Source organism: Pleurodeles waltl, chromosome 12 (assembly GCF_031143425.1).
Source record: "Pleurodeles waltl isolate 20211129_DDA chromosome 12, aPleWal1.hap1.20221129, whole genome shotgun sequence".
Taxonomy (NCBI): domain Eukaryota; kingdom Metazoa; phylum Chordata; class Amphibia; order Caudata; family Salamandridae; genus Pleurodeles; species Pleurodeles waltl.
Window position 1 is genome coordinate 701,079,613 of NC_090451.1, and position 27,301 is coordinate 701,106,913.

A 27,301-nucleotide genomic window follows, 5' to 3' on the forward strand; every position below is an offset into this window, starting at 1 on the left:
CACATGCGACCGCTTCAGGAATCCCTGGAGGACCAATGGAATCAATTGTCGGGGAACTGGGAAGACCGAATTAGTCTGTCCACCCATGCGATCAGATCTCTAACTTGGTGGTGCTCTCCAGCCAATCTCCTAAAGGGGATGCCATTCTGTGCACAGCCTCCAACGCAGACTATTGTGACAGATGCCTCTCTCCTCGGATGGGGAGCTCATATGGTTCACCTGCAAATACAAGGTTGATGGTCTCACAAGGAATCATTGTACCACATGAATCTCCTAGAGCTACGGGCAGTACACTTAGCTCTCAAGGCATTTCTACTGTCAATCACCACCGACAACTTGCTAGTACAGACAGACAATACCACCACTATGTTCTATCTGAACAAGCAAGGGGGCACCAGATCCAGAGTCTTGTCTCAAGAGTCCCAGTCAATATGGCACTGGCTCCTAGCCAGGAGATTGAGCATAGTGGCAACCCACCTTCCAGGGGTTCAGAACATGCAAGCGGATGCCCTCAGCAGAGTTCTAGAAGAGAACCACGAGTGGGTACTCAGCGAAGATGTCACTCGAGACATTTTCCGTTTGTGGGGCACGCCTTCTATCGACCTTTTCGCCACAGAAGAAAACAGGAAATGCCGCAACTTCGCCGCCAGGTTTTACCACCCAGAATCGCTGGGGAATGCTCTGTGGATAGACTGGTCCAGCAAATTTCTGTACGCCTTTCCACCAGTTCCGCTGATCCCAGCAGTCCTGCTCAAACTCTTGATGACGTCAGCCACGATGATCCTCATTGCACCAGAGTGGCCGATGCAGTGGTGATTTTCGTTTCTCCTTCACCGATCACTCCGGCCACATCTCAGGCTACCCTGCAGACCGCACCTCCTGATGAAGTTCGGAGGACAAATGAGACTCCCAATCTCTCCTCCTTGAATTTGGCAGCATGGCTCCTGAGTTAGTACAGTGTGGTCATCTAAACCTTCCACAGGATTGTATGGACATCCTAAAAGAGGCGAAGCGGGCATCTACTCGTTCAGCATACTCCTTCAAGTGGAAAAGATTTTGCATCTGGTGTTCCTCTAAGGGGATAGACCCTACATCTTGCAAGGCAGATGTCATTCTCCCTTACTTGTTACAATTGGCACGATCTGGCCTGCAACTTTCTTCAATAAAAGTTCATTTGGCAGCTTTAACTGCTTATAGGAAAACTCCTTCGCAAACCTCTTTCTTTAGAACTCCAGTTATCAAAGATTTCCTAGAGGGGTTAAAGAAGGTCTTTCCTCCAGTTAGGCACCCTTCTCCACCATGGAGCTTAATGTGGTCCTTTCACGTTTAATGCAACACCCATTCGAACCCATACACAAGGCATCCCTCCAACACCTCACTTGGAAGACGGCCTTTCTAGTGGCAATCACTTCAGCACGAAGGGTTAGCGAAATCCAGGCCCTCTGTACCCACTAGCCTTATACAGTTTTTCACTCCTCTAAAGTAGTCCTACGAACACATCCTAAATTTCTACCCAAGGTCCTATCCGACTTTCACATTAACCAGTCGATTTCCCTACCTACTTTCTTCCCAAACCCTTCTACTCCAGCAGAGAGAGCTCTCCATTCTCTAGATGTTAAGAGGGTGTGGAAATCTTATCTTGATAAGACCACTCCCCTACGGAGAACTTCACAACTGTTTGTTAATTATGGTACGGTCTGTACCGGCCTAGCCACCTCCAAACAATCGATATCGAGATGGATAGTCATGTGTATTTTATTTTGCTATCAACTAGCTAAGAAAACCCTACAGGGTAAACCAAAAGCACATTCCACCAGAGGTAAGTCGGCAATGACTGATTTATTGCGGAATGTTCCATTAGCAGAAATTTTTAAAGCTGCGACATGGAGATCGGTTCACACCTTTACTAAACATTATTGCCTCGACTCAGATGCTAGGGCAGATGCTCAAGTAGGACAGGCTTCTCTTAGGAACCTCTTTGCTTGAGAGAATATTCTCTGACTACTCTATCTGCTCCTCCACGTGTTATGGGATGGGCTTGCTATTCTATTCAACGCTTATGACTATACATGGAAATCCCCTGTGAGAGAAGGTATAGTTTCTTAGCTGTAACTCCAGTTCTCTCGTAGGGGTATTTCCATGATAGTCATAAGCAACCCTCCCACCTCCCCGGGGGAGCAGATAGATTGCTTTAATAGATGAATATTTAGTATCAGCATATAACTGCCTGCAAAAAGAACTGAGGTAACTGCCTCTCTCTAGGCATGATGGGATACTGGAGGACTGGCTGTTCTTAAAGGCACAGTATCCTTTTTCTAATGGTAGCCTATGGGCTACACTGCTCTGCATTCCTTCATAGGGGTTTTATGTTATAAACAGGTTTGTGAAGGAATTTTTTTAAGAAAAAATTATATTCATTTGTTCATGCAATTTAATGTATTCACTTCGAGGACAATCTGAATGAAGCAGTTTGAACACTGTAACCCTTCCTATAGGCTGCATGGATACATTCTTAAGTGACTTGGCAGGCCTTTCTGAAGTACGGCGAACATGGACACTTAAGAAGTTTATTGTAAAAAGTGCTCTGGGGTCCCCGCAGGCGGGCGGGGAATATTCAACCCTTATGACTATCATGGAAATACCCCTACGAGAGAACTGGAGTTACAGGTAAGAAACTATACCTTTTGAATTATTAACATATTTCTAACTATTTCTAATATAACACTCATTTGACTCAATTATTTTTGTCCTTGTGTTATTCCAGAGGGTTACGGGGTGTACATGTAATGTTGTTGCATGTGTTTGTGTGTATGGTGTTGGGGGTGGGGGTGTTGCGTGTGTGGGTCACTCTTTTTCCTCCCCTATGTGCTAGGTGCAGTACTCACCGTGGTCGTCGCTGCCGCCACCGTTGGTACTCCTGGTATATGAGCAGAAACACCAGCATGGGGAAGACCTGCAGCTCGGGCTCCATGGTGTCCTGGTTCTTCCTTGAATGTTGAGAGGTGAATGTTTTCCCTTGAAAGTACTGTTTCCGCCGTGCTTTTGATGGCGTTCGTACCGCCCCGGAAAAGCTGGCGGATGGGCGGGTTGTAATGGGGTGGGCAGTACATTGCCTTCCACCTGGCTGTTTGGTGGTTACCGCTGCTGTGCTTGTTGCTACCGCCGTGGCGGTCAGAGTGTTAAAGTGGATGTATCTGTTGGCGGTTTCCGCCGTGGTCATGATTCCATTTTTGTTACCGCCGGCCTGTTGGCGGTATTACCGCCGCTTTAACACCGACAGCCAGGGTTGTAATAAGGGCCAGAGTCTTGATCCAGAGAGCGAAGTGTGCAGTCTTTCAAGACAATGCTCCCTCTACTCTGACACGCTGATTACAGTTTAAGCCCATCACAGATAAACTCCACACAGATAAACACATCAAATACATATGGACCTACGCCTTTGGCCTCTCCTCTGCAGTGAGTGTGTTTTCGGCACTGCTCAATCTACAAATAAAAGGGTGCTGGTGCCCAAAGCCTTCTGCGTAACCACGCGGCTGCTGCAATTAAATGTTGCTTACCGAACGCTACTTACAAAACTGTAAGACAAAAAACAAGAGAGGATAGCACAGGAGCAAAGAATTTACACAGCGTTCAAATTATGGCAAAAGGACAAGAGCAGCAAACTCACTCTGCAGCCCTGCTGTCAACATGATAATGTCTCTCTTCCTCTCTGCATCACATCGGCACTGCTCATCAGAGCTCTTTACAGAAGCCCTGCAAAGCGCTACTTGTCTGGCTCCAGGCCGGTGACTTCAGCTCCTCCATAGTAATACAGTAATAGCTCACATTAATACAGTAATAGCTCATAGAGAAAAGGTGCACAAATGGAGGACACAGAGAATGCTCAGACATCCTGATGAAAGGCAGCTGCATCATGACCAGAGAAAGTGCACAGGGAGTACTGCCATTTACTCTGGGTCAAATACACTTTTTGCAGGTAGTTAGCTGCAGTGCTGAACTGACATTTTTGTAAATGAACTGCAAAGCCTGGCACTTTGTGAGCAGCCTGCTGTAATCACATGCAGCTCCTTACTTCCAACGAATGGAAAAGCATTTCAAAATAATATTGAATTGTAGTTCTTTCGTGTGGTTTACAAACTCCTTGTAGTTTTCATTTCTCCAGTATTGGATCTTTCAGGATTCACTTGCTTGAATCATCCCCGTCGCACAGGTGGGAGCCTCACGGTAACTTGAAATACATATAGCAGTAGGTGTAACACAGTAGGCCCTAATGGCCCAACTAGGCACTGTTACAACCTATCCAATTTCTTTTATAAAAAAGAACCAAACTTGAGCTACAGCCAATCAGGCGTCAACACCCTCTAGAACACTCCCAACAGAGGCTGTTTCCCTCAGATTTTCTACTGCAAGTCGTGTGAGGGGAGTCTCCCTGAGCTCTGCTCAGTTTATTCTTCTGACGGGAATATTTTCTCTCAGAGACCCCAGCTTTGCAGTGGACAGAATGTTCCAACAGACTAAGAAAGAACTTTTCAGAGACTGTGGCAGTTATGGGAAGAAAAGACTTCATATTGATGAACCCCACAAGAAATGCATCTACTGCCTGCATCCAGATCACAAGGTGAGAGACTGTAAGATCTGTCACACCTTCAGTCGCAAAACCCTCAAAGACAGTGAGGGTACACTTTTGTTGTGGCTCCAAACGCAGAAGGCCACGGAAAATCCTTCTTCAGATGAGAGAGAAGCCTCATCACACACTTCTCACTCTTTAAAAAGACCTGGAGAGAAGGGAAAACTACCTACAGAGCCTCCAAGAAAGATGGCTAAAAAGACAAAATATCTCTGTGTGGAAAAACATAAGCGCCAGGAGAGTGCTGCCTCGGGATCAGAGACCCACTTAAGACTCTCAAAAAAGGTTCACTCAGAGTCTACCACACCTGTGGGAAAAAAGGCACCCCCAAGAAGTGCCTCTCTGTCCCTGTCATCTATGAAGGATCTGGGAAGATTCTCCTCAGATGCTGCCAAGAAAGGCCCATCGACGACGACCGTGTCGACGGTCACTGCAACGACGGTAACGTTGATGTTTACTACAGTGGTCTTTCAGATCATCATTATGTCGTTGCCACTTTCATCGATGACGATCATTACCGCCAAGATGTATAAGAAAGCATAGTCGACGAAGGAGTCTTCTGGAGATTTCATGGCTCAGCAAGACTCGGCAAGATTCCTCCCTCTTTCTTTGATAACCATGGGAGAGAAAACATCTCCAATCCTCCTGAAGCATACTTCCGCAAGCAAGGTTTTGCTATACCCTCCTCAGCATCTATTGGATGATGACAATGACATTTATTCTCAGGAGGAGGGAATGTTTGGTGCAGCCAGTAGTCCTTCACAACTGCATGTAAAATGCCAGGACCTGGATGAGGAGGATGAAGGGCAGGACCAGCCCACATATACGTTGACTGCGCTCCAAAAGGATCCGTTATACCCCACATTTGAGACAGAGGCTTCCTTTCCCATGCCTAGATCTTTGGTGTCAGACCTCCACGGTATGTTGAAGGATTATTATCGAAGGTTTCCGCTTTCACTGCCGGCGACTCCATCCAGGCCCTACAACCCCTAGATGGCTCTGCAGACCCCTGTTCCCAGTCACCCGGGAACGCCACACAGAAGTATTCCGTTTGTTCACCAACCACAGGATGATCATAACTCTACAGATCTCGTTAGCCATCCTCAGCAGGTATGATTGCCAAATGTGGGCAGACATGTCTGCTTATACAGACCTCTTGCCTGAGGATGCCAAGTTGGAGGCAAAGAAGGTGTTACAGGAGGGTGAGCGGATTGCAGCTGAGATCATTGATTGCACAATTGACATTTCATCAACAGGTTTCCGGCAGCTAGCAGGTGCAGCGGTCTTGCGTAGACAGGGGTGGCTGATGTCTAATTCCTTCTGCCCGGAGGTTCAGAGTAGAATTCTGGACATGGTGTTTGATGGGGAAAGCCGCTTTGAGACCGATACAGACACAGCGAAATCCCTTTTCAAGGTGTGAGGGCTAGTGGAAGTTACTCCTTTCGGGGTGGTTTCCAACAGTATAGACCACAGTACCAGTCCTCTCCAGCAGGACTCCGACAGCAATACAGTCAGCACCAGCAGCATTATCAGTTGCCACCTACCGCTGCTTATAGACACCCCGCAAAGGAACGATCCATTGCCCGTGGAAGAGATACGAGCAGAAAGCAATGACCGGACAGTCAAACCAACTCCCTACACTACCCAGAGGTCGAGAATTGGGGGTCGCATCACTCTTCACTTCCTTCGATGGCCAAGTATAACATCCACCATGTGGGTGCTGGATCTAGTGGCCAAGGGGCATACTATGGAGTTAATTCAGAAACCACCAAATATCCCTCCGTCAGGTCCGCCACTTCCACGATCAAAGCAACTCCTCAAGGAAGTTTATGCGATGTTGAGAAAAGGGGCAATAGAACTGGTCCCAACTCTTCACAGGTACTATTATTCAAGCATGTGAATCTATGAAAGATCCAATACTGGAGAAGAAAATTGGTTACTTAACTGTGACGGTGTGCTCTCCAGTATTGGTATCTTTCATAGATTCACGTGCGACCCACCCTCCTCTCCTCAGAGGCTCCCCTTATAAATGAACTTTTTGCTTCACACCTGTACTAGAAAGTCTGAGGGAATCAGCCTCTGTTGGGAGTGTTCTAGAGGCTGTTGACGCCTGATTGGCTGTAGCTCAAGTTTGGTTCTTTTTTTATAAAAGAACATGGATAGGCTATAACAGTGCCTAGTTGGGCCATTAGAGCCTATTGTGTTAAACTTACTGCTGTATGTATTTGAAGTTACCGTGAGGCTCCCACCTCGACAACGATGATGATTCAAGCATGTGAATCTATGAAAGATACCAATACTGGAGAACCACAGTTACAGGTAAGTAACTAATTTTCTTCCGAGGCTTCAGAAAACTATGGGGGTCATTCCGACCCTGGCGGTCTATGACCGCCAGGGTCGCGGATGACGGAAGCACCGCCAACAGGCTGGCGGTGCTTCATTGCCCATTCTGACGCGGTCAGAAAACCGGGGCCGGCGGTTTCCCGCTGTTTTTGCCCCGGCTGGGCGAATCCGCCATGGCAGCGCTGCAAGCAGCGCTGCCATGGGGATTCTGACCCCCTTACCGCCAGCCTGTTTCTGGCGGTTGTCACCGCCAGGAAGAGGCTGGCGGTAACGGGTGCCTTGGGGTCCCTGGGGGCATCTGCACCGCCCATGCCACTGGCATGGGCAGTGCAGGGGCCCCCGAACAGGGCCCCGGCCGGCTTTTCACTGTCTGCCTAGCAGACAGTGAAAAGCACGACGGGTGCAACTGCACCCGTTGCACGGCCGCAACACCATCCGGCTCCATTCGGAGCCGGCTTCTGTGTTGCAGGCCTCCTTCCCACTGGGCCGGCGGGCGCTAACATGGTTAGCGCCCTCCGGCCCAGCAGGAAGGTTTGAATGCCGGCAGCGGTCTTTTGGCCGCGTAGCGGCCAAATGGCGGTTCCCGCCTGGTGGGCGGCCAGACTTGCAATGAGGGCCTATATCTTGCAATAAAACACATTTGTGCAGTCTTGTCTTTTTTTGAAGTTCGGGTAAAAGGGTTTGCAGTTATCGAGAATGTGTTATTTTATACACAGCCGTCAGCGTACACCACTTCATGTAATTGCTATGTGGAGAATGGCCTGCAGAAGTAGAGTAATGTGATTTTAACCTTTTTTACTCTAGTTTCATGGGGGACAATTTGTTCAGAATCAAACCAGATTTGTGTTTTTAACCTTTTGACCACCCAGGCACATTGAATCTGGTAGCAATGTATAGAAAAAATAGCTTTATTACTACAGTGTTTTATATCACATTGTTAAGTGTCATCAATGCAAAAAATAGAAGGTGGTGTGTTAATCCAGGTATGTAACTGAAGGCAGTGTCATTCACGTCAGAGCTTTACGGATGTAGAAGAGGAACTGAGCACACATCAGTTGATGCAGAACTAACTCAGCATCAAATTGTTATTAGCATTTGCTCTACATAATTGGCAGAACCTAAATGAGTAAACATAGAAAAAAACAATAGGTCTTACCTATGAAATGTATTGGATTTGTAATTTTTCAATCTGGATGGATGTGCATGTGCTTACATGGTGCGGAGGCCTTCTTCTTAGAATTTTACTTAAAATGTGAGACAAATCATGCATAGCGGCCAATTTAGAATGTTTTTTCTATAACTTTTAACACGCTGCAAAGCCATAAGAGCGGTGAAGTTGACTACACAAGTGAATGCTCATGATCTCACCAGATTCTCCCGCCTTAGTGATGAGAGCTGCAAGGGGGCTGGGTAGCTCTCCCCACTTTCAGCTGGGGCGGATACATGTTAGACATGACAGCCTTGGGTGGTCATCCCCCAACTTTTTGCCTGCCTCCCTCCACTTTCCTGAGACTGTTTTTGCTGGTTTTAGGACTCTGCGCACATTACCAGTGCTAAAGTTCATATTCTCTCTCCCTTAAAGATGGTATCTTTGGTTCATTCCCAATTTACATATTTGAATTACCTTAAAGTCCCTAGTAAAGTGCACTACATGTGCCTGTCCAGGGCCTGTAAATTAAATTCTACTAGTGGACCTGCATCACTGATTGTGCCATCCACATAAGTAGCCCCTTAACCACATCTCAGGCCTCCCACTGCAAGGCCTGGGTGTGCAGTTTCACTGCCACTTCGACTTGGCATTTAAAAGTACTTGCCAAGCCTTAAACTCCCCTTTTTCTACACATGTCACCCCTAAGGTAAGCCCTAGGTATCCCATAGGCTAGAGTGCTGTGTAGGTAAAAGGCTAGACTCTGTTTGTGCTGAATTAGCGTCATTGTTTTTAGCTAATAAGTCACAAACTTTACTCTACAGCAGTCAGAGCAGAAAAGTAACAATTAATTTTCAGGATAAAAGAAGCAGCAAATTGTAAGAAGACGTAAGCTGGCACTGGACTTCTGTCTTTGAACCCACACCAAATGTGACAAGACAAAAACAAGACTTAAAGGCACCTTCATTGGTAATTCACTGTCTGAATGAACATAACACATTTTTTGTCAGTATGCCAGAAAGGGTCAGTAGGCCTAAAAATGGCTCACCTCTATAAGATCCGATTAGTCATAGGAAGTGGGTAAGCAGATAACCTTAGGCATGTAAACGCTCCATCATCGAAGGCATGATGTAGGTTTCTAAACAGATGATAATATGGAACAGAGTTAGTCTAAACTGAAACCCCAGGTAGCTATTCAATTGCTCTAGAACTGTCATGCATAATGTTTTTGTAACTCCTATAACCTGTGCTAATCTTCTTCTTTCCAATTACAGACGGTCAACATTTGGATTTAAAAGGGCAGGTGTGAGTACCAAGGAAGACCGTGTAATTCTGTAGATGCTCCAGGTGGGATTAAGGGTCTTTAGATAAATCACGTTCATGATCCACACATTTGCTTCTATTACAGTGTTGTAAGACCGAGCAAGTTATAGATTTGAATGGGTTGACATGCGTAGAAGCATAGGGACCAGGTAATTATTTGGTAGGTCTCCCATCTGGGTCACCTGGTGCATTATAATAGGACAACATGCTGTAATCATCTGTTAACCATCTTTTCCTTTGTTGCAGGCATCTCAGACAGTACTGGTCATAGATGAGGAATGGCAGACCGGAGTAGTAGCAGAAAGAGCAGGTTATTATTTGCTAGTTTTTTCTTATGGTGCACTTGAAACATTGAAACGATTCAGGTGCTGTAATAAGTCTTTCCTCTTTTACAGGCATCTTAGACCCTGCTAAACAAACATTTTAACAGGCACACGTGAGTAGAAGCAGAAAGACAAGGTAATAATTCAGCAGATTTTCATTGTTGTGTACCTAGTACACTGGAATATGACAACCTCCTTTAATCACCTTTTCTTCTGTTGCAGGCATCTCTGACAGCACTACTCATAGATTACAAAAGGCACATGTGAGTAGAAGCAGAAAGACAAGGTAATAATTTAGCAGATTTTCATTGTGGTGCACCTAGTACAGTGGAATATGACAACCTCCTTTAATCACCTTTTCTTCTGTTGCAGGCATCTCCAACAGCACTACTCATAAATTACAAAATGCACATGTGAGTAGAAGCAGAAAGACAAGGTAATTATTTGGTAGGTTTCACTTGTGATGCACCTAGTACATTATTATAATATAACAATATTCTTCAACCCTTTTTTTGTTCTTTTGCAGGCTTCTTAGACAGTGCTAATCATAGGTCGGAAAAGGCAGATGTGACTACAAGCAGAAAGACCAGGTCATTATTTAGTAGTTTTTCCTTGTAGTGCATGTGAAACATTGGAACATAAGCATGTGCTGTAGCCATTTCTTCTATTGCAGGCATCTTAGACAGTGTTACATCTATAGACAAGTGTAAGAACAAACAGAAAGGCCCAGGTAATTACTTGCTACATTTTCAAAGAGATAGCTCAGACTTGTTTTGTCGATTGCATCCAATAGCATAAGAGCCAACTTTAAATAATGTTCCTCACTTTAAATAATGTTCCTCTTTTTTTGCAGGCTTTGCGGCATAGTAGGAGGCTCAGACTGATTGCCACCAAAATGTTCTAGGGAAAAGCTGTGACTTCTGCAGAGAGCATTGTTTCACCACAAACGAAGAAATGCTGTCTTGTGTTCAAAGAAGAATGGCTGAAAGAAATTGTGGAGACTGAGACACAGAAGTCACGGAGCAAGGTTTGTGTACAACTGGGAGAGCTATTTCTATACAATTCAGAAGTAGGCCTGATTTGCAAAGTTTGTGCAGAAGCAAAGATCGCAGGGGACTTTTCTACTGGGAAGAAATTGAGTGATCGCTGGAAGCTGGACTACTTGAAACGCCATCCATGTGGTAAAGTTGACGCATCTGCTTTGGTGACCCTAAGACATTAAAGTGCTGCTGCCAGGCTGGGTTTCAGGGTGCGCACCATGCTGACAGAAACCGCCAGTGACAGAGCAAACAAGAATAGAAGTGGATGAACGGCAAAGATCCCTGCCTGAGGAGATAAAGATTCTCATCAACAATGTGTTGCTAGCAGTCAAAATGCACACTTCAATATTCAAGACATCCATGACCATGTTGCGTTGTATGTGAAAATACCAGGCAGCTGGAGAAGCAAGAACTATGCCTTTGAGTTTTTGGAGGCCATCAACAGCGTGATACGCTCTCACTTCCTGGCAGATATCACACTTTGATAATTGATGAGAGCACAGATATTTCAGTTACAAAAATGCTCATCCTCTACTAAAAAATCTGATCTGTAACATCTACAGAACACAAAACAGTGTTTGGGGGGAATTGTAACTCTGAGTACATGTAATTCGGAGGCTATCACTATAGCTGTAAAAGACTTCTGCACAGTCAATTAACTGGACCTTATGAAAATGGTCATGTTTACATCAGATAGTCATCAGTGATGCTGGGAAAGGACAGTGGTGTTGCTACCCGCCTCAAACAGTCCATTCCCCATCTAGTTGAGCAGCACTGTGTTGCGTGCAGGGAAGATTTGGGAGTTGATAATGCCTGGAAAAAAAGTGCTGATGATCAGGGATTTGGAAACATTATTGAGGACTGTCTACACAGTGTTCTCCCGCTTACCTGTAAGAAAGTCCAAGCTGGACGAAATTGCTTTATTCACTGAATGTGGAGCGGTCTCCTTTCGGCCACTCAATGAAGTGTGGTGGCTTTCAAGGCACTTTGCTGTTGCTGCACTCGAGTAATTATGAGGTTGCTCTCAAACACTTTGCTCATGAAAGAGTTGAGGAGAATGACCCAATTGCTAAATATTGCTGCAAAAAAACCATCTGACTCAAACTACCATATTTCCTTTGCAGCACTGAATGACATTCTGGGTGAACTTGCATCTTTGTGCAAGTTGTTCAGACAAGCTCTTTGACCACTGTTGAAGCTATACAGTATGTAAGCGCAAAAATTGGCCAAATAAAGGAACAGTACTTGGGCGACACTGTTTTTTTGAGCAACACTTTAAGAGATCTGATGGCTTTGTACAGAGAGTACGGAGAGTATGGTAGTGAGCCAATGTTATCTTTCATTAAACTTCTTGATGAGCACATGGAAAGAAGGTTCCCAGAAGAGGAATTGAAGAAATGGACAAGCTTTGATTCCCATGCAGTAACAACACAATCACAGTTTGATTTTGGGACTGAGAATGTTCAAAGACTTGTTGAAAAGTATAAGAAGGTCTTGGTCCTGAGTGATTGTGACACCCCTGATGATGATGTTCAGCAATACAGAGATTATAAATATGCGGTGGCAGAACATATAAAAAGCGGATTGTTTAGGACCTTTAAAGACATGGTGAATTTCACTATGCGGAATGCTGCACAGTATTGTGTTGTATCTCAGCTTGTTGATGTCTGTGCAACTTTCCAGGCTTCAAACACTGCAAACGAGAATTCAGCCTCATGAACTCAATCAAGTCCAAATTAAGAAACAGACTCGAAGAGAGCCACCTAGATATGCTGATGAGGACAAAGGCTTTCCTCTCAAATGGTAAAGTTGACTTAGAACAAGTTTATCAGCTCTGGAAGAATGGCAAGGACTGGCGAGAAAAACAGACATGTCACATCTAATGTTGGCACCTGACTTGTGTAAACTCTGATGCGGCTCCTCCTACAGTCCATGTGTGGGTTGGGTAAGAACATTTCTCATCCTGTCTCTTGGCAGGGGTATCATGGCATTTATCAGTAGTGTGTTCATCAAATTTTAAATGTTAACTAATTGTACAACTTGCTCTATTTGATGTACATGGCCCTCTGCAGCACTCTGAGAGTATTCATTAAAGTTTCATAATGGTGCAACCTCCTGATTTCTGTTTTTTCTAACTGGGGTGTAGGTGGCACTTAACAGGTCATGTTCTTGTGGTGTGCCACCAGGTCACAAAACTGCCCTAATGCCCTATTACATGAAGCAATGTTTATACAAATATCCCTTTTTTGCTTTAGTGGTAAAACAAAGCTATGGAGAGGCAAATGCCAAAGATCTTGGTAGTTATGCACTGCGCACGTGTCCTTGGCAGCAGCGCACAGAGACCTTACACTGCCACACACTGTGGAAAAAAAATAGAGGGAACATTGCTGGAGGTGTATTTTGAAGAGGAGAAGCTGCAGAAGATTCCCTCAGTGGTGCAAAGTAGATTACGGCATCAGTTTGTGTAGAATTTGTGGAAGGTTGTTCTGCAGCAGGAATTAATGTAGAAGTAGTTGTCTGTGGAACTAATGAAAGCTCATTTTCCATCCTCCCCAAGCTCGGAGAGGTGTCAGTATTGCTGTTGATGACTTGTAGGGGAGCATCCTGGTTGGTAGTGGGAGGGATTCGGGTACTACCTTGGAGTCCCCTAGGTTTGCTGTGCAGGATCGGCCATGTAGTGTAGTTTGATATTGTCGATCGAGACAAAGTGATTCTCTTTTGAGCCAGTCAGCGGTGGTAGAATGACTGTTCTGATACTGTGTATTCCCAGGCCTGGAACCGGTGCACAATAACACAGACCAAACTCGTATTTTACAGCAATCTTTTCACATACTAGATCCCCTAGCTTAGGAATCCAGCCGGTAGATGTTACAAGTGCATCCCCAATTCCAGAGGAGGCACCACTGGCAGATGCGTTGTCATCACAGAATTGTTGTAACTCCTGCAAGACAGTGACACGTTCATTTATGTCAAAAGATGTATCTGCGTCCTCCGTTCCTGGACCATCAAGATCTGGAACATACATTCGAGTTCCAAACAGGCACTCGTATGAAGTAAGAGTGATTGCAATATGGAAATTGTAGCTGCCACCTCAGCATGTGCAGAAGCAACTCTCATGCGCTGCTTTCACTAACTCTGGTCTTTGTTTGGAATCAGTCGGACTCCCACGCCTCAAAATTTGACTTCTACGTCAAACATGCCTACTATCTGGTAGGAATACCTAGCAGGGTAGGCTTTAAGCAAAGGTGTGCCATCAGTTGACGCTTTCACAGCTGCTAGTGTTTCATCATCCACTTTTGATCTAGAACGAGTTACTGCTGCGACAGAAGCCATTGCAACTGCTGACTTTTCTGACACTTGTCCCCTGTGCTGGCCATTGGGGTGGTGGTCATGACTCCTGTCTTTCCTAAGACAGGAGTCATGTTTTTGGTGGTTGTGCTCCAAGAAATGGAGCTAGTCTGGTTAGCGGCTTTTTTTTTGTCCTCTAACCAGGCTAGCGTCATTTTCTGATGCACAACCCCCTCCTTTCCTACCGCCACCACCACCCGGCTAGCGTCTTTTCTTTAGACGCTAGCCCAAGTTTAGTGCCGGCTTGCGGCATTGCTTTATTATGGCGCCTGGGTGGCGTTGGGGAATGGCAGAAGCTGGCGCTATACTTTTTGCCGCAAAACTGCGTTTGCGCAGTTTTGCGGCAAAAAGTATAAATCATGCCCTTAATCCATCTGCTTACCATAGCTTTCGAGGATTTACAGCCTTACTTGCCAGATCAAAATTCTATAAACAAACTCTTAGGCCTCTTAAAAACTTCAGTTCTCTCGTAGGGGATTTCCATGTATAGTCATAAGCACTGAATAGTTCCGCGCGTCTGCGGGGACCCCGGAGCACTGATGTGAAGTATATTCTTAAGTGCAAATACCAGTCCTTTGAAAAAAGGTCTGTCAAAAACCACTTAAGAATAACACTGTGCAGCCTATGTGAACAGCTACACAGGCCAATTTGTTGAAAAGAAAACAGCTGTAGTGTAAATTCACGTTCAAATACCTATTTATTCTAGAAATGAAATAAAAAATACATTCTCATACTTTATTTACACCTCTCATGAGAATAAAACAATGCAGGTCAGTGTAGCCCATAGGCTGCCATTATACAGAATGTAAATAGAGCTGTGCCTTTAAGAAAGTAAAGTCTTCCTGTATCCCATCATGCACAGCAAAAGGCAGTTGCCTCAGTTCTTTTTTCTGGCTCCTGCTGACAGGACCCTGAAGCATTGAGCTCTACCTCACAAAGCTGTTTTTGACAGAAATTCAATTAAAATCTTTTGAATTTTCAATTTCACTCGACGTTTTTAATATTGAGTGAATATTTGCTAATCTTTTCTGTCAAATTCTGACAGAAATTTAAGGTTTTTCTATTTTAGAAATGCCTTCACTTTTTGTAAAATGCCCTTCTTGTGGCAGAAAAAAGGCTAAAACAGATCCACACCGGGTCTGTATAATTTGCCTTCCATCCAGCCACAAACCTGATTCCTGTGACATCTGTGGAACTTTCTCCAGAAGGACTCTTCGTGATAGGGAGAAAATTCGACTTCAAGCAAGAGAGGACAGGAGAAGAAGTGGTCAATCTGCCACAGAGCGAGGAGAAGGTCAGTTTTCTACCAGGGCTCACCCTGTTTCCTCTGCAACTTTGGCCAGACCTGCTCAGAAACGGCATAGGTCTCTGACGACGTCGAGGGCATCGACGTCGAGACCAGGAACGGCGCCAACATGCTCGCCGTCGAGGACCGGTTCACCGGCGAGAAAGAAACATCATTCGACGTCAGCAGCCGTTTCGCCGTCGAGACGACGTGAACGCTCGCCGCCGACGAGAAGGTCTGGGTCGCCGTCGACGCGACGGGGGCGGTCGACGTCGAGAAGATCTGGGTCCGGTTCGCCGTCGACGCGGCGAGGACGATCGACGTCGAGAGAGAGTGCTTGCCGTCGAAGACGGTCGCTGTCATCGCATCGACGGCTAGAAAGGTCGGCCTCGAGAGGATCTCAGCGTCGAGGGGAACCGACGTCAAGAGGCACCTGACGTCACCGTACTTCGACGTCGAGGAGTGTGTCGACGTTGAGGCGGCAGTCAAAGAGACCTAGAAGGGTTTATACCACTTCAGAATCCTCGGCCTCACTCATCCTGCTTCCAGCTCCGCCGCAGCTCTCTCCTCAACAGCCGCAGTTGCCGCAGACACCAGTAACACCTACGGCTCCTCTTCCGGCTCCCCCTTCAGAGTCTGTTCCGAGGACTCCAGCGGAATCCATAAGACATTCCAGACATTCCTCTAGACTTTCATCTTCTTCTCGGCACCATCGTAGATCTCCACATTCACGTCATAGGCATTCTTCTTCGTCTACACGGGACTACTCTCCAACCCTGTCGGACTCTCCGTCCCCGAGAGTGTCCCCCATACATGACGTGAATACATTCCAAGAGGTCCTAGTGCGCGGGGCGACCAAACTAAATATCCCGCTGGCGGTACCCGCCCCATCGACCTCAGTGATTTTCAAGACTTTATGACAGAGGACATCTTCAAGACCTTTACTTCCACTGGTCCCAGGTCTTATTGAACCAGCAATGGATATTTTTCTAACACCGGCCACAACGAAATCTGCTCCTTCCAGACTTATTAAAAAGTATCGCCCACCGGAGCAAGATCCTCTATTTCTAAGTTCGGACCCGGTGCCGGACTCGGTGGTGGTAGTAGCTGCAATGAAACTACACTCTACATCACCGTCTTCCTCCTTGCCTCCGGACAAGGAGAGCAGAAAAATCGATGCTGCAGGCAGAAAACTATGCTCTACCGCAGCCATCACAATGAAAGCAGCCAGTGCCACTGCTTTATTAGGAAGATATGATCGGGCCCTTTGGGACTCTATACTGCAGTTTGCGGAACACCTACCCAAGGACAAAAGGGAAGATTTCTTGGAGGTCGTGGATGAGGGATCCATGGTTTCCAACCAGGTAATAAGCACTGCTGCTGATTCTTCGGTACTTTCGGCACATAACTACGCTCATGGAGTAGCGCTAAGACGACACGCATGGTTGCGATTGACATCTCTCAAACCAGAGGCGCAACAGAGAATTCAGAATTTACCATTCTCAGGCTCTACTTTGTTCGGCTCTCATGCCGAAGACGAGATGTCAAGAATGAAGTCTGAGCTAGGCACTTTAAAAGACGTAGGCATCGAACGCCCAAAAGAACAGCGAAAAGTATTCCGTCCCTACCAGCGAAGGCTTTTCACCCACAGATATCAGACACCACACTGGATGTCCTCACGTCCCCAGCAACAACAGCAACATCAAAGGCCCTTCTCGACGCAGCGAAAGTCGACAAGGGGTCGATCCACGCCGCAAACTCCGGCAACTCGCCAGGCTCCCGCGTCTAAGCCGTGAATCTTCGCTTCCCCCTCCTCCGTTATCCACTCCGGTAGGGGGAAGTATCTCAAATCATCTGGACGAGTGGCTACGCATCACATCAAACGCCTGGGTATTGAATATTGTGCGACATGGTTACGCTCTCAGATTCACCAGTCCTCCTCCATCTGTTCCACCCAAACCAGCCAGCCACCACCTCGAAGCTCTTCAGTTGGAAGTCGCTATTCTATTACAAAAAAGAGCTATAGAACCCGTCCCGATCAATCAACGCGGGAAAGGGATTTATTCGAGGTATTTTCTAGTGCCAAAGAAGGACTAACAAGAGTTTCGTCCCATTCTAGACCTAAGGACAGCAAACAAGTGGATTCGCAAAGAGAAATTCAGGATGCTATCCTTGCACCAAATTTATCCGCATCTTCGTCAGGGCGATTGGCTCTGCGCGATAGACCTTTGCGACGCTTATTTTCACATTCCGGTGAGCAAGAAACATCGAAAATTCCTAAGGTTCACCGTCTGCAAAAATCATTACCAATTTGCGGTTCTACACTTCGACCTCAAATCAGCGCCGAGAACTTTTTCCAAATGCATGGCGGTGGTAGCCGCCCATCTGAGGAAGCATCGAATATTTGTCTACCCCTATCTAGACGATTGGCTCATAAAGGCCTCCAACTATCTAGAGGCCCAACAACATTTCAAATGGACTCAAGAGCTGCTACAGAATCTCGGTCTTCAAGTCAATCTTCTGAAGTCCACAGCAATGCCTGTTCAGAGGCTGCATTACTTAGGGGCCATTATAGATACCAATCAAGGAAAGGTGTTTCCTTCGGAGGAACGACGATTATCGATTCTCCAAAAGTGCAAACAACTAGAGAGAACTCCACAGACCACTGCAAGAGTAATAGCCTCTCTACTGGGCTCGATGGTGTCTTGTATCCACCTCGTTCCCAATGCTCGCCTCCATATGAGACCCTTACAGGAATGCCTGGAGGATCAATGGTGTCAACTGATGGACGATTGGGAGAGCAGAGTCCTTCTTGCTCCCCACGCCCTACAGTCCCTCAAGTGGTGGTGTTCACCCAACAATCTCTTGGTGGGGATTCCTTTCCAGCAACAGCCTCCAGCTCAAACCATCGTAACAGATGCATCACTGCTCGGATGGGGAGCGCACATGGATCATCTTCGAGTCCAAGGCAAGTGGTCAGAGAGAAAGAGTCTCTATCATATCAACCTGCTGGAGCTTCGCGCAGTCCATCTTGCGCTCAAGGCCTTCCTACCTTCTCTGAAAACGGAAACTCTCCTCCTCCAGACGGACAACGTGGCCTCCATGTATTACGTAAACAAACAAAGAGGCACCAGGTCCTGGATATTATCCAGAGAGGCTCAGACAATCTGGCATTGGCTTCTAGCCAGGAACCTGTTGCTAGTAGCAACTCACCTGCCGGGCAGCCAGAATGTTCAAGCGGATGCTCTCAGCCGCGTAATGGACGAGAACCACGAATGGGTATTACACAACGACGTCGTTCGTTCCATTTTCGCACTATGGGGTACCCCCTCTATAGACCTTTTCGCAACCCCAGAAAACAAAAAATGCCAAAACTTCGCCTCCAGATATTACCATCCAGGGACAATGGGGAATGCCCTGTGGATAAACTGGTCAGGAGCATTTCTTTACGCCTTTCCACCGCTTCCCCTGATACCGACAGTCCTTCAGAAGCTATCCAATGCCCAGTCCAAAATTATTCTAATTGCTCCAGAATGGTCACGCCAGTGGTGGTTTCCAGACCTTCTTCACCGGTCACTCAAGCCACACATCAGACTGCCTCATCGTCCGGATCTGCTCACGAAGTTCAGAGGGCAGATATCTCATCCCAACCTCTCATCATTGAGTTTGGCAGCATGGCTCCTGAGCTAGTGCAATATGGACACTTGATCCTACCTCAGGACTGTATGGAAATCCTAAGAGAGGCAAAGCACCCTTCCACACGATCGGCTTACGCATGCAAGTGGAAAAGATTCTGTGTGTGGTGTTTGGACAACAACGTTGACCCGATATCCTGTGGAGAGGAAACCATCCTGCCATACTTTCTAAGTTTGGCAAAATCGGGTTTACAATTGTCATCAATAAAAGTGCACTTGGCGGCTCTAACGACATATAGAAAGAGCCCCTCTCAAACCTCCTTTTTTAGGATCCCAGTTATCAAGGACTTCTGGAGGGCTTAAAAAAGGTCTTTCCTCCCATTAGGAGGCCATCTCCTCCATGGGACCTGAATGTTGTCCTATCACGTCTGATGCTACCTCCATTCGAGCCAATACATAAAGCATCATTTCAACATCTCACGTGGAAAACTGCCTTTCTGGTTGCAATCACATCAGCGCGTAGGGTCAGTGAAATCCAGGCCCTTTGCGCTCAAGAACCCTACACGGTCTTCCATTCTGCGAAAGTAGTGATGAGGACCCATCCAAAATTTTTACCAAAAGTCGTTTCCGACTTTCATGTGAACCAAACCATTACATTACCAACTTTCTTTCAAAATCCAACTACCCCTGCTGAGAGAACTCTACATTCTCTGGATGTAAAGAGGCTTTTTAAATTTTACTTGGACAGGACAAAATGCTTACGTAAATCGCAGCAACTCTTTGTTAACTATGGCCCAGTTAGAACAGGGTTGGGCACGTCTAAGCAATCATTATCCAGATGGATTGTTTCATGTATACTGTTATGTTATCAGTTAGCGAACAAATCTCTTGGTGGCAGGCCAAAAGCCCATTCTACTAGAGGGAAGGCAGCTACTGCGGCCTTAATGAGAAATATCCCTTTGGCAGAGATATGCAAGGCAGCCACTTGGAAATCGGTCCATACCTTTACACAGCATTACTGCCTTGATACAGACGCTAGGGCAGATGCGCAGGTTGGACAGGCCTTGCTTAAGAATTTATTTGCATGACTTGTTTTTTGGTCAGTATTATTCTGTCTACTCCACCGCGGTTATGGGGATGGGCTTGCTAGTCTATTCACTGCTTATGACTATACATGGAAATCCCCTACGAGAGAAGGAATGGTTTCTTACCTGTAACTCCAGTTCTCTCATAGGGGTATTTCCATGATAGTCAAAAGCAACCCTCCCTCCTCCCCAGTGGAGTTGACATGGGAAAGGTTGCCATAATAGTATCGATGTTGGTACTACAACGAATGTTTTGTTCCCTCATGTCAGGTTACAAGCCTTCAAAAAGAACTGAGGCAACTGCCTTTTGCTGTGCATGATGGGATACAGGAAGACTTTACTTTCTTAAAGGCACAGCTCTATTTACATTCTGTATAATGGCAGCCTATGGGCTACACTGACCTGCATTGTTTTATTCTCATGAGAGGTGTAAATAAAGTATGAGAATGTATTTTTTATTACATTTCTAGAATAAATAGGTATTTGAACGTGAATTTACACTACAGCTGTTTTCTTTTCAACAATTTGGCCTGTGTAGCTGTTCACATAGGCTGCACAGTGTTATTCTTAAGTGGTTTTTGACAGACCTTTTTTCAAAGGACTGGTATTTGCACTTAAGAATATACTTCACATCAGTGCTCCGGGGTCCCCGCAGACGCGCGGAACTATTCAGTGCTTATGACTATACATGGAAATACCCCTACAAGAGAACTGGAGTTACAGGTAAGAAACCATTCCTTCTCCTCAAACAGATCTTTGAAGGCACTATCATATGTAGATGATGAATAGTGGAAACAGCATCTGAGTAAAAGTAGCCCGCTAACGGAAATAGGACTATTTACTGATCCCTATGGAAGCCTAAGTCTTGGGAAGCTAATCCAGTCCCTTGACAGAATATGTTTTTTTCAAATAAGGGTTATTACAGATAAGGGAACCTAACTCAGTTCTTCTTGGGGTAGTTCTAGTAACCAAAAGGAAAACATTAAAGGTCAAAAACATTTCTGAGACATCTTCCATTTGCTCATTAGATGGTGTCTTTAGGAAAGATTAAACCAGAAGAAAATCTCTCAATGTTATGGAGACCTTGTCTAAATCCTAAAGAAACTGAAACTTCTAAATAACCTTGAAACTGGAGATTTGACAAAAAAAGACCAGTTCATAATTGTAAACCTCTTGTGGATCATCTTCTAGAAGCCTGAATCAACCTAGGAAAACATAATCTTTAATATCCCCATTCACGAACCCCTTCTTTCAAATTGTACTCTGACAGCCTCAATCAACTGAGTGTGGCCAGAGGAAGAGAAGGTTTATGCAAAGAAGCTAGGGAAAATTAAAGAATCCACTTCCTATCTATGCGAGATCAGACAGAAGAAATCATGTCCTTCTCGGCCATTCAGGTACAACCATGAACACCTCCACTTTCTCTCTCTAAATACTCATTAGAACCCTGAGAATCAGAGGGATAGAAAGGAAGGCACACAGATGGAACTTTGTGCAAAGGACTTATCAAAGCACCCTGTCAGAATATTACCCATTAAATCAAAGTTGCACAGGAGCAGATGCCTTTTACCCAACTCCTCCAACAGATGCGTGCTCAGACTTTAACTGATTATCTGAACCCTGCATCCGCTAGGGGGAAGGGGAATGGGAATAGAAAAATAGAGACCACCTCCAGATCCAGTTCCAGCCTGTGTTTCCCACTTAAAGATAGGATATTCAGAGTGTGTCTCTGAAAACCTGCATCTTTCTTCTTATTGGGATTTCTTTAAAGGAAGGACCTGCAGTCGGCTGATAAGAGCATAGATAAGTACATTCCTACTGTGTATTCAACTGTTCAGCCATTCACATTCACACAATTCTGTTGTTCTCCCAACCTGGATCTTTTGTAACAATGTTAACTTAATATCTTCTTTTTTCCAGAAGTCAGAGGTTTCCAAGATTCTCTGGAGAACAGTTCAAAAGTTCACAAATATACAAACTACTAATGCCTTTTATAGGAAACGAAAACTCCTTCTCAAGGTTCAGTTTTCTCAATCACAGTCTCTAGGAATTAGTCTGAACACTGAGGCTTGTCTCTTAGACTGACAAGTCTGCAAAGCAAAGAGTTCTTGAATATATACTTGAGTTATACATTTTCAAAGTTTAAGGTTCACAATAGTGCTTAAAAGCAAAAAACGTCAACTGTGGACATCTGGTTGCGCTAGACCAGGGCAAAGTCAGAAGTTAAGGCGACCGCGAATGAGCGCGGTTCGAATACACAGAATGGATTGGGCCCGGACAGCATTTACCTTTGGACTTAAAACATTTATGAAGAAAATGTTTCTGAGAATATAGAAGTTCAGCGGGGCAAGGCTGCAAGAGTATCCAAGGGAGCATCGTTGCCATATAGATGTAGAGTGGAGCCGAGGTGAAGAGTTTTACCTTTGGACTTAGTCATTGAGATGGACATCAAAAATCTCCAGTGGGAGGAAGCAGAAGGCTGTGGACGAAGACAGTTCCTTGAGGTCAGATGCCCCAAAATGGATTTTCTGCTGCGGAAAAGAGCAAAGCGGGAGAAGGTGCAAAGTCAATCTAACCGGCAATGTACCTTAGACAAAATTTGACAAAAAGTGCTTTGAGAACCAGGAGGCAACTGGGACCTTCCTGCTCGCCTATACGCCTGAGTCCTCAGTTTTGGTCCACGAGTGGATGGAGTCCTCTTGTGGGTTTAGCACCTACTCAGGCTGGGTCCAGGTACAAGTGCAGGTTTTAGTCCCTACTGGAAGTCCTGGGTGCAGGTGAAGATACAGGGCTCAACAGCAGAGTTGGTCTCTGAGAGTTCAAGACAGGCTCCAGGCAGCAAAGCAGTGCACAGCAGGTTACAGCAGCAGGCAGTCGTCTGAGAGTTCTTCTGCAGTTCCAGTAGTGAGCTGAAAAGTGGGATTGAGAGCCTTATTTTTATACCGTAGTCCCTTGCTCCTAGAAGGTGGGAGACATTTCCAGAAAAGGTTCTTTGACGTTTCCTGCTTCCCCTGCCCTGGCACCTAGCTGGATGCACTGACAATACAGGGTCGTTAAGCCTATTGTGTGGTAGCAGAGCACAGTCTGTTCAGGTGTAAGTGAGGCTGTACTCAGCTCTGCCCCCATCTTGTCAGTGGAAAGGGCATTGAGGCTCAGCTGATCCCACTCTTGTGTGACTGGCTGGGATGAATTCACAAAGTCTCAACTGTCAGTTACACCCATTCATATGACCTAAGGCGGGCAGCAGGCATAGAGGGCTAAAGGATGGAAAATGCCAACCTTCTAAAAGTGATATTTTCAAACTTGTATTGGTAAACTTTCTCGTAGGGGATTTCCATTTATAGTCACACACATTGAATAGTCCCACCCATGTGCGGGGCCCCGGAGTACTTCTTCATAATATATCCTCTTAAGTGGAGATGTTCACCTTTTGGAAAGGCCTGCAGAGTCACTTAAGATAGAAAATTATTGCGCAGCCTACAGGGATAGGCTACAATGGCCCATATCTTCATCTTTAATTAAAAAAAGGGGCCAAGAGATTTATATATAAATAATTTGATGGTGTTTTAATAGAAACAGCATAAATGTCTGTCACAAATACTTTTTTTTGAGTAACAGAGAGATGAAGCAATCTAGGACAGTGTAACCGCATGAGCTGCCATTATATGAGTGAAAATAGAGTCCTGATTCGTGCCTGTGGTGGATACCAGCTCAAGAAAGCGAACACTACGAGGGAGCAAAGCAAAGCCCCATTCATGTGTGGAGAGTTCCCTATCTTCAAAAGTGGTACTTGCCTTGAACTGCACTATGACTTAACTGCCAAGCACATGTCCTACTTTTTAATTAGAAGGTACACTACCCTATGAGCTACCTAGGCCCCTTCTTGCTGTGGTGGCAATCTGGGACATGTTTTAAGGTGCTACTTAAGTGGGTGGTACAATACGTTCTGCAGGCCCACTAGCACATTTAATTTACAGGCCCTGGATATATGATATACCACTCTTCAAGGGGCTTATATGTAAATTAAATATGCCAATCAAGTATATGCCAATTAAACCATGTTTAGGGGAGTGAGCACAAGCCCTTTAGCACTGGTTAGCAGTGGCCAAGTGCACTGAGTCCTAAGTCCATCGGAGCAAGAATCCAGAAAATGTAGGCGAAGGGAGGCAAAAAGTTTGGGGGTGGCCCTGTAGAGAGAGCCATTTCCAACAGTCAGAAATAATATCTTTGGTCAACAGCAAAGGTTTCTCCACCCAGTTAGCCAATACAGGATCTAAAACTAGAGAATGCAGAAGTTTTACATCTTCCTTGGCTAAAGGATATAGTCTGTTCATCAATATTGGCACTGAGTCTATATCAGCATCCTTCTATTCCCTCATTAGCAGGTATTGGATTATGTATTGTATTATTGAAACATCTGGCAGTTTAGGAACTGGTGGTCTCCAAAATTGACGTCACAGTTCCCCACTGATACTGGGTTGCTTTTCATTCTTAATGAGCTGCACGTTGAAGGAGAAGCAGCAAACCACAGAGTTAAGTTCCTTCTTCATAAGATACTTCCCTTTATATGTGTGACGGTCAGAGGGAATCACCAGTTCCCCTGCATCAAGAACAGAGGAGCCCAAGAGAAACAGGGTGAAAAAGATAACACTAAAAAGCCCCCAGAGGCATCCGGAGAACATTATGGGGATTCATGTATAACCCTTTGTAAGTAGAAGGTTTCATATAGCAATTTATGGTTCAAATATTAAACAGAAACCAGCAAAAACCAGTATGTATTCTTATCACTGTCATATTATACTTTGATTATTAAACACATCCCTGGATTAAATAATAATCCTCCTTGAATTCCCTTGAAACCCTTCCTACTCCCGTTGCATTCACCATGGCGAACCAAGATCGCTTTATCTCAGCCTACGTCACTGACAGGAATGACTGGTGTTCATGGGCAAAAAGGGCATTGTCCTGACAACCCCTGGGGAGAGGCAAGAATAGGGAAATAAACACAGAGCAGCTGAAAATAAAACACTGCCCTACAACAGTGCTGAATCTCTTGGGTGAACTCTAGTGAACTTTGCAGAGGTCCTACTGTGCAAATTTCAGCTAGGGAGGTTTTCGACCTGCAGGCATAAGCTACAGCAGTTACATCACAGGAGAAGGAGTTCTGAATTAGAAAGCAAGTGGTCTGGTTGCTTTTGGGATACACAAACAGTGGCCCTGGGAGGAGTAGTAAAACTCCATCCACTTCAACGTCTCGGTGGTAGGGCAGGGCAATGAGACAAGAAGGATGTTGGTGGCAAATATTTGTTGGCCATCACAGAGGGGCAAGCTGTAGGAGGGGTGCAGGGAACTGTTCTCTTGGCAGTAACACATATTTAGTACTGCATTTGGTTTCACTTCAGAAAAAAAAGCGTTATGCGGCTGAGCACGACAGAGTGCTCAGTATTTCGACCATAGAAACCCAAGAGAGTGGAGTAACCAGCTGCAGACAATAATTGCACTTGTGGACTAAATGTGCAGTTAAGCTTCTCTTCCAGGGGATCCTCATCAATAGTCATAAACATTGAATATTCCCGCCCTTGTGCGGGGACCCCGGAGCATATATAAAATATATACACATTATACATGTGTAACAAACAGTCATGCAGGCTATCATGTTAAAAACAGGCTAAAATGCTTTATTTCTATGAAGTTTTTTTTATTTTTTATTAAATACTACAATAGAGCCTAAATAAGTACCCAAGCTCCTAAAACTAGGCTTGGGGAAGTAAGCAGTAGCAAACTCTAGTGAAAAAATAGAGAAAACTGCATTGAAAAACAATGAAGCATTCTTAGCCAATAGGCTGCATGTAGGTTAACACAGGAGAACCATAAAAACTTTGGCACTGTGCCTTTAAGACCCTGAGCACCTCCAGTATCCCACCATGCCTCAGGGGTGAAGGAAAGGTGACAGTTGGTTCACAGTTAGGTCAGTTCTTTTTTCCGGCTTCTTCTGAGAGGATCCTGGAGCATTGAGCTCTCAGTTTTTCTGAGTTTTCCTCAGAAAAATTCTTTAAAAAAGCGTTTTTTCACTTTTCACTCGACAAATAACATCTTTGTCTGAGCTAGGAAGGTTTTTTCTGACAGAAAAATGCCTTCTCTTTTTGTCAAATGCCCGGCTTGTGGGAAGAAGAAGGCCCAGTCAGATCCCCACTCTCTGTGCATAGTGTGCCTGCCTCAGAGTCACTGCCCTGACACTTGTAAGTACTGTAAGAACATGTCTAGGAGGACTCTGAAAGACAGAGAGAAGATCCGACTTCATGGGCTTCAGGAGAGGAAAAGAACATCGTCCTCCTCACTCCCCAGGCATCCAGAAGGCCATTCTCAGGAGAGAATGGCCCGGTCGACGTCGACAGGTAGGAAAATACCTGTTTGTTCACCGTCGACGTCGTCGCTACCACCGTCCCACGGCATAGATCGCCGTCGACGGCGACACACCCGACGTCGAAGGGAACGGCGTCGAGGGAACATCAGAGCAGGGGCAGGTCTCCGTCGACGGCAGCCCGCCGATCGACGTCGAGCCATCGCCGGCATGCCCGGTCGCCGCCAAAGGCTGTGCGCCCCCCGACGTCAGGAAACACGGCGTCGAGATCTCCACGACGGCACGAGAAACATCCGCCGTCAACCTCCCATCGCTCCACGTCGAGGCACACGACGGCGAGCAGGTCGAGGTCCAAGGAACGCCGTTCGACGTCGAGGCACTCAACGTCGAGGCAGGACCAATTGACTGGGCGTCCTTCGACGTCGAAACAGCCATCGACGTCGACGCAGGTTTTACCTGTCCAACAGGGAGCAGAACATCGCCCCTCGCCAGACAAGGCTCCGTCTCCAGTGGTCTCCATACCGAGCGACTCTTCTCGGTCAAGAGCATCTCCTGGGCATGTCTCGCCCATCAACCTATCTCCGAGATGGCTGGAGAGCCTCAACAGACCAGCGGCCTCCCCAGATTCGCAATATTCGCGAATGTATTCACCCACTGCCTCCCCGCCAAGAACGCCATCGCCGACAGCCGGGGCAGAACGGCCGCGAGGCCTAGGCGCTCGGCTACAGCGTCCCGCAGCAGATCTTGCTCTCAACGGAGATCCAGGTCGCGCTCAAGAAGATCA

At 45.8% G+C, this 27,301-nt stretch overlaps 1 long non-coding RNA gene across 1 annotated transcript in view; it reads left to right on the forward strand.

Annotated features, from left to right (window-relative positions):
- The window catches only part of LOC138267837 (uncharacterized), a 64,282-nt gene extending 51,370 nt beyond the window's left edge, over positions 1-12,912 (forward strand). The window contains exons 2-7 of the long non-coding RNA XR_011199875.1: positions 9,687-9,750; positions 9,836-10,049; positions 10,136-10,199; positions 10,290-10,353; positions 10,437-10,493; positions 10,617-12,912. This is a non-coding gene — a long non-coding RNA (uncharacterized lncRNA). The remainder of the gene's footprint in view (positions 1-9,686; positions 9,751-9,835; positions 10,050-10,135; positions 10,200-10,289; positions 10,354-10,436; positions 10,494-10,616) is intronic.
- The last annotated feature ends 14,389 nt before the right edge of the window (positions 12,913-27,301 follow it).